Consider the following 9,382-nt stretch of genomic DNA (forward strand, 5'->3'; position numbering starts at 1 on the left):
ATAGAACTTCAAAGATTTCTAGACGAATCACTGAATGAAAAGATTCGCGAGACTATTATCTAATAAAATTTAACTGTTGATCTTGAACGATAGGACGATAGGACGATAGGACGGGCCTCCTACTGTTGCGATAGCCGCTGGGGCATGGTCGTAAATTTATGTTTGTGATTGTTTAAAATTTGTGAATGTTGTAGGCAAGAATGCAAAATCCGATAAGGAAAATGATCCCAATCACGCCAGTAACCAGGCTGGGTAAGATCGGATGTCTTCTAGGATGATTTCTAAAGTTGGTCACTCGCCAGTCGGTAGGCTTAATGCTGAGGACCATGGTTTCGGAGCCCATGTTAATCTTTAGTTGGTAAACCATAGTTGGTAAAAGGAGACTTTAAAATATATTTTAAAAAAATCTTTACATATACTATAATATCATAATTCTTGCTACAATTCTAATAAATTATTTAATCCAAAAATATGTCCTACCCCTATCATTCATATCCTAAAAATTATTACACGTTATATAACTAAAACGTTTAAAATTTATATTTAAAAATAAACATGTGTAGAGTTACTGTGAGTTATTGACATGACAAAATCTAGGAATAAAATAAATCAGATAAAGACCTACACAATATAATAAAACAATCTTGACGGAGTCGTTAAGTGTCGCATAAAATATTGCCTTGTCCCTATAAATTTAATATCATCTTGGTCACAGAAATGTCACTTGGTTCTTTTTTTGAATATGATGTTGATCGACTTTACAAAAATTTGTTGGTAAACAAGTGAAAAAGAAATATATATATATATATATATATATAAATATATTTCTATATATATGTTATATATTATATTATATTATATAACGTGAGGCCAAAGCCCCGCTACCATTGACGCAATTTCTGCTGTGTAGCAATATGGAACGATGATTTTCAATAAATATTGTCAAGATGGCACGCAATCAAAATGGTAGCGATATTTTTGCCTCACTCTATATGTATATAAATTATTATTAACATATATAAATTTATTAAGTTATGTATAAATATATATATATATATATATATATATATAACAGTCGGAAACTTCTTGAAAGAACAGAGAACGAATATGCATTTTGAGAAACCAATTCTGATGATAATTGAATCATGAAAACGCTGAAAAACTCTTAAAGCATTATTCTTTATTACTCTGTTCAAAAAATGGCACCTAAAACAAAAAGAAAATGGACGCCCTATAGAAAGCAAATGAACCAATCACGACCTGTCGCCTTCGAGCCTGTTAGCATATCGACTATTTGTGATTGAGATCTACATTTATTTTAGTCTTTTTATTATTACTCGACTGATTATTTATAACAATTATAATTAAAATAATTTTTGTTTTTATTAGTAATTATTATTTACTCTAAGTGAAAACAATTCTAAACTCGAACAGTAAACAATAATAAAATAGAGGTCAGCTCTTTATATTTGAACGCATGTCTTTCCGAGTAAGATTTTGGTGATTAGTAGTTCAATGGAGGTCGCTAATTTTTACTGACATTTTTAAAGGTAATATATATAGAACAAACACCTTTTTGCGTATATATATATATATATATATATATATATATATATATATATATATATATATATATATATATATATATATATTCTTTATCTCTTGTTAACATGAAGTTTCGGAAATTATGCAAACGAATGGGTTACTGGGGATGTAAAATCTGTTTATGTTCTTTTAGATTAAATACGAAGAAATTGCTAGAGTTCGTTTATTATGTTTTCGATGTCAAACACAGATAAATTGACGCTAAATTAATAAATAGTATCGTCAGAACAATGGGGTTCCACAGGATTCCTGCATCAGCCCACTATTATCGATTATCGCTATTAACTCGATTAATCAGGTTATCCCACCACACATCAATGCTCGGATTTATGCAGACGATATGATTATTCATTATAGCCAACATCTTCTACAGATTTGCCTCAATAAAGTACCAAATTGGGCCAATCAAAACGTACTAAAATTCTCTGTCGAAAAGCCTGTAAAAGTACATTTTTGCAGACGAAGAAATTGCCCATGGATGACTGCACTGATGATGGATGGTAAGGGTTTAATAAATAAACCGGAACATAGGTTTCTTGGATTGTTATTTGACCACAAACTAAACTGGATCCCTCACATAAATTACATACGGGGAAAGTGCTTAACAATTCGATTAATGAAGAATATCTCTAATCACTATTGAGGTGCTCATAGAATCTCACTGAGTAATATATACAAGACATTAATTAGAAGTAAACTATACTACGGAAGTCAATGTTACATCACTGCAGCTCCTTCCTATGTTAGGAGACTTGACCCAGTTCAGAATGCAGCCTTGATAATTATACTGGGAGCATATCACACCAGTCCGGTTGAGAGCCTTCAATGTGAGGCAGAAATTCCATCACTTGGATCACGACGAGAGCTCCTCAGATTTCATCCAGAGCTGACTCAGTTCGACTACTTCTTCTCTAACAACCTAGGCAACAACACTACAATAAGAAAGCATATAGGTCCGTCATCAGTATTTCGAAGGATTTGCAGTTGACTGAAAACAACAGCACCTGCTACAGTCAACAGGACTGCGACAATACCACTCTGGCAGTACTCCAATATATCTATAGACCTATCCATGAAGGTACTAAACAAAGAATATATTAGCTCATCCATAGAAAACAGATCTTCGCCCAGACACTTCAGGAGAATTACCCAAATCACTTCGCCATTTATACGGATGGTTCTAAACGGGGATATTTCGTTGGTGCCGCATACACTTCAAGACTGTTGGAAGGGCACTTTTGGCTTCCTACAATTACTAGCATTTTTCCCGCGGAGCTTTGGCCCTGGATGAACTGTCGGTGGGCGCATCAATACTTGCGGTATCAGACTCAAAGATTTCTTTAGACAGTCTGATTTCAGTAAAAACAGTCCACCCTCTAGTTATAGCTATCAGAGAGCTACATACAATACTGGTGAGGAGGGGACTAAGAATAAATTATCTATGGGTTCCCTCTCATAGAGGAATTCCCGGTAACGAAAGAGCCGACTATCTGGCAAGCAGAAAGGAAGAGTCAATCAAACTGGGCGTTCTATTCGGTATTGAAGATGCTCAAATACATATAAAAACTCTATACAAAAAATTCGAACAACTAAACTGGGATCTCCTTATGGAAAATAACAAGTTGGGGGAAATCAAGGGGATTTTCACCAATCTCCTTATATTAACAATCTCAACAGGTTTCAATTGAGCATCCTTGCTCGGCTGCGAATAGGGCATAGCATTCTAACGCATGAGCATCTGTTAAAAAGAGGAGATCCTCCACAATGTGACGAATGCCAAACACAAGAGAGCACCAAGCAAATTCTTCTGGAGTGTGAAAAGTTTGAGGTTCTGAGACAGCAGCTCGGAATGCCAAGGTCGTTAAAACAACTGGTCCAACCCAAGCATTTGGATATGCTTTTAAACTATTTAACGGCCGTTCGATTGATACACTTTTGTAATTCTTCTCTATTATAATTTGTTTAGTATCTTATTTTTGAATGTCTTTTATGTATGCTTTATTTAAAAGTTCATTGTAACTCGACCATAAATAGCCCAAGAGGCTGATGGGCTTTTAAAATAATAAATAAATAAATAAATAAATATTAAATAGTATCCATGATATATTGAACAGATGCTGTCAGTGGTAGATTGTGGCAATTTCATGTATCTTAGAAACATAGTGTAGGAATGTTCGTCAGGTTGATGGGTTGGTCGAAATGTGAGGCTGTCGATGCGATTATTTGTCCAAACACTCACTAGTATTTTAGGAAGGAATTTGCACGAGAACTAAAAACACTTCTTGGAGAAATACTTATTTATTTCGTTATTGAATGATACATGTGGTCGACGGGAGACTTGACAGGATATTAGGTTAGGTAGAGGAAGTACGGTAGCGCTGTGGAAGTGGTACTGTTATAAGGGGATGGAGAAAATAAAAGAGAGCGAGACGTCGTCGTGATGGTCTTTTATAGCCTGGAACTGCATGGTAGCAATCCACCGGCGTTGCCAACCTTTGCACTTGTTGTTGGAACCATTGTATGATGGCTATATTACACTTGAACACTAGACCCCCATAGTTGGACTCCATATATCTACATAAGCTAAAGTTGTTATCTAATGGTAATTTGGATTTGCGCCTGATAATTCAATACATTTGATATAGTTTAAGTCCATATTATTTTCGTTTAGCATGAATAAAATTATCAACCTCTTTCATGTTACTATTTCATAGCACCGTAGAAAATAGTTTAGGCGTCAAATGTATTTATATATAACATGCACGGTACTAAAACCGAATAAACATGTTACTCAGTTAGATATTTACAGGTGTCATTTGAATAAATTGGACATCGTATTGTTGTAAATAAACCAAGGATTCCCGGGGTGTATGTAAATAAAAAGCCAAATTAAGGAACGCACAATATAATCCTAAACTATCCACCAAATTGCCAATACAAGAGTATGCAACTAACTAAAACATACTTTTTCCAGCACTATATCCAATGCCTGGACTTCTTGGAAAACGTTAACATGTCGCTAATCTAAACATATCTCGTAATTCGGCTAAAATATGACCACTTGTCATGGGAAACACCTCAAAAAACCATGTTAGTTACTGACTGGAATAGCAAGTAACAGTCTCCTTCCAGCATACCAATATTCAGGTGAATGCAGCATTCTCCGAAAATACATGATTGTATTACTTCCAAACCAGCATTGTTCTTCGGACATGATATTGCCATGTTGCCAAACCGTTAATATGAGTCAATTTTTCTTTGTAAACCAAAAATCTCAATTTTAACGTGAAAATATTGTCAGAAATATAATTGCGTCACTCTTTACAGTAATCCGTTTATTTTATAACTATATCTCGTATATATAAACAAAATTGAAGCAGACGATATTAGTATGCACACCTTCCAAAACTACTGTTTTCCTGTATTTAACTATTTAACGATGTTCGTTCACTTTGCTCGTCGGCCGATCTAATCCGAGTGTTCTGACGTCATCGTTACAAACCGCACAGTTCAAATATGCACTTGAACATCAAGGTCAAAATATTTAGTCGTTCTCTACACACACATGGAATATTTTTTAATTATTAACAATTATGTCGCGTGTAGGAAAATTCTTAGTAATGCAATCGACTATTATACAGTTTTAAGGTATTTAATCAGTGCTCATGTGTCTACTGTAATCATAAAATTTTCGAATAATACATTTTTACAGGTAACAGACAAAATGTTGAGTTGTCATTGCTTCAGTGGATTTTGATCTGCTACCTGATAACATGTGATGCAATACGCTTAATTGTAAAAACGTGTTTTATTTGTTTATATTTACTTGATATATTTTTTTTTAAAATACAGACATGTACCATTCAAAGAAATTATAAACCGTTGGTATTATCTATGGTACTTAGAATGGCATAGGGGAGTTCGATATTTTAGACCTTTTAATTTTGGGTCGTTTATGTTTTTTAAAAGATGGTTTGAATAATAATGTAAAGGAACCAGACGGGATTTCTACTTCTTCTTAATTGTAGACTTTGTCACCTTTGCGAAAAAAAATTGACACTAACCAAGTATAGTAGAGTAGTAGAGTTTGTATAACATATAAATGTTACTGTTAACGTTAGACAAATGCTTAGTGACGTATTTATTCATCAATTATCTTGCTTGTATTTTGATGCAAATATAACAGAACAACAATAATAAATTAACATTAACAGGTCAATCGAAAAGTTGACCGTGCATTGAAATTGAATGAAATAGCAGACACTCTAAATATATTAACTGAACGTGTACATCATATCATTCACAAATATTTGGGTATGAGAAAGCTCTGTGCAAAGTGGGTGCCGAGCGAGCTCACTTTTGACCAAAACCACCGACGAGTTGATGATTCAGTGCTTGAAGATGATCAAGCATAATAAACTCGAGTTTTTGCGTCGATATGTGACAGTGGATGAAACAAGGATCCATCATTTCACTCCGAAGTCCAACTGACAGTCATCCGAGTGGACTGCACACTGGCAAGGTTATGGCGTCTATATTCTAGGATTTGCATGGAATAATTTTCATTGACCACCTTGAAAAAGGAAGGACCATCAACAGCGACTATTACATAGCGTTATTGGACCGTTTGAAGGACGACATCTCCGAAAAACGGCCGCATTTGAAGAAAAAGGACTGTTTTGGAGCAAAGGACAAATCGTACTACAAAAATGTTATCGAAAAGTTGGAGGGTCGCTATAATCAGTGTATCACCCTTGAAGGGAAGTATGTTGAATAAAAAGAAAGTAATTTTGCCAAAAAATGTATTTTGCTATGTAGGCCGGGGACTTTTCAGTTGACTCGTTATACTAAGCATATATAATGTCACATTAAAAAAATAATATTCATTATCTTACAAAATGCCTCATGGGCTTATACATTCAAATATTTGCGTAGGAAACATTAATACAGTCAATCGCTAGACACCATTGTAAAATTTCGACATAATTTATTACAGAATTGTAATCAGCCGTCAAAGGGGAACAAAATCAAACCTCCACCATATATTACTTTTCATTCCCGTATTTGAAACGTCGAATTCCACCCCTCCCAGTCGCAGACTGAGAATCCGCCGGTTATTGATGACGACACATATTAAGCACCCCCTGTCGGGCGAATTATTTTTTATCGAACTTTAATAATCGACCTCGGACGAATGCCTATTGTCACCAGCGACAACGTCTGAAAAACACGCTATTCTGCTGGCTGGTCGTTTTTTCTTCTTCTTCTTCTTCTTCTGCTCTTTATTTCGTTTGTCTCTTTCTTTTGGATAGGACAGGAACATCTGGCCGTTTAGCTAGTTTTCTCTCAGCTGAATTTCGGATTTTTTGATCAAGGGTAGATGTTGACTGTCTATGGCGTGCTGTTGTTAGCTCCGTCAAAATAATAAGTCATGTTATTGTGGGTACAGACCTGGGTATTTGGGACGAATTTACAGAGTTGAAAATGCGGATGCGCTTTGCTTAGTTCCAGTGTTTGTCGCATGACTTTCAACGCTTGGCGGCTTGGCAGAATGTTGTCTCAGGAGCCGCGGATCGGGCCAACGAATACGATCGAGAGGAGTGGAAGAAATTGGCAGGATTATGAATGACATATTCTGGTTTCGAGAAAATAACCATGTTTTCCTTTTAATTTAATAATTACTACAAAGTTGATAGATATGTGCTTAATATTTATTAGTGATTAATAATAATACATATAACTATATAAACAATTTTGAAAAGCATGAGAAATAAAAATATTTATATTTTCATTGCAAGGCAATATTAAATTTCGATTTCCAAGTTGCAAATGGCAATTATCAAAAAAAAAGGAGCCATAAAATTAAAATGTTTTAAAAATATGTTGTGTTTTTCGTATTTTTCATTGAATTGAAGGGAACATTTTAGATTACATTTATTGATACCTTCCGTAGTGTAAAACCTGTCAAATAATATGGGAAAACTACTTCACAACTGGTGAGAGGTAATTTGTTTAATATTAGTTTTAATCAAATAATAATTAATTTGAAAATAAGCCCATAAGAGACTAGAACATACAAAAAATAAATATAAAATACATACAGTTAAACAAAATTCAGGCAAGTTTGAACTCAAATATTACAACAAAATACACAATGTAAATATCATTCAAATCTGCAAGAATACTTGTAAAATTTTGTATAGCAGACTGTGTAAGACTTGTTGGTATATATGTATCAGAAGAATTCTTTGTTAAAATAAATTATATTTGATAACATTTTTGTTCAATTATTTTATTTAGATTTTATTTTTTTTGTATGTCAAAGCCAAACTGAACTAAAACTCAAAGTTAATGCAGCAACTTTACAATGTTTCGACGTCAGAAGTATCCATGACGCGTCGCTAAAAAAAACTTTGAGACTATGGGTTTTTACTGTCGTCGTGCTAAGCGTCATTTCGCCATTTCATTCTAATTAATATGAGACGCCGCTTAAATATGAATAGTAATCAATTAAGTACGCAGAGGGAATTCGCCATGCGTTATATTTCTGGGTCCTCTCCGCGCCCAAGCAAATAAACTGCGTCGCCATCAACTAAAACATTTATCAAACTAAATAAAGCAAGAATCGCATTACTATATCATTTAGCGTTCGCTGTGTGTTTCGCCCCACGCCGGAAAGCGTCGGTCTCTTAGACCGGGCCGGGGGGATGATGGATCTCGGCTTGACAAACGTAATTGGTGGCGATGGAATGATAGCCGGAACGCGAGGCACAGTTTGTTAGCGGCAAAATATGGGACGACCCGCCATAAATAATATACCGGGAAAAAGTGTATGAAATAATATATGAAATTGGGGTGGTGAAAAATGGCCGGGGCCGGCAGGCGAGTGCGGCCAATTGAGATTCTGGACACATATCGCGAACGTCGATATTATTCGGTCAGGAGGGACCGGTTCGCTTCCTCTCGCACAATAAAAAGCCGGTGTTTTGTTGCCGGCTTATGAGCTTTTTATTGGGTTATCGGCGAAATATGTGAAAAGAGAGGGACGAGGAGGAACGTGCCAATATAATTGGTGGCTCGGTAATTGGTCTTGAGGTGTCGAAGAGAATTTCCTGCACAATATTTCCCTTTTCTTATAATTTTAGTTAAAAAATACACAATGCTGTCTGATAGGTACGAAAATGTAACCGAACTAGCCTACAAAAGTCGTCTTCCGGTCGTCAAACCTATGCAAAATTCTTCAAAGAAACATTATTTTAATGCTTTGATACATTTCAAATAGCTGCTTTTTACTACTCTAAAAGATTGCGACTATAATTAGTTATTTTGGACAGGAACGAAATAATGGAGGCCCTCTCTTGCCAGTAAAATTCGTTAGAGAGGTAAGCATGTATACTGTTAAACATTAATTTCCTGCAATTTTTATTGAAAATATTTTTAGCGTATTGCAGCTGCACTAAATATTAGTATTGACACGGTCACTGAAATATAATAGTATAATCACTACATAGTATAAAACAAAGTCGCCTTTTCTGTCCCTATATCCCTATGTGCGCTTAAATCTTTAAAACTACGCAACGGATTTTGATGCGGTTTTTTTCAATAGATAGAGTGATTCAAGAGGAAGGTTTATATGTATAATACATGCATAATATAGTAAGGCAACATTGCTAATTTTAGAGGTTTCTAACGTGATGTCGTAAATTAACCTATTTTTTTAGGCTTATTTAGCAACTAGCAAAAACGCTGCCTAACCCTACGAGTTAGATCAAATTAA

The sequence above is a fragment of the Rhynchophorus ferrugineus genome, unplaced genomic scaffold (assembly GCF_030347505.1).
Source record: "Rhynchophorus ferrugineus isolate W39M unplaced genomic scaffold, kcgeb_rfMv2 rfM11, whole genome shotgun sequence".
NCBI lineage: Eukaryota > Metazoa > Arthropoda > Insecta > Coleoptera > Curculionidae > Rhynchophorus > Rhynchophorus ferrugineus.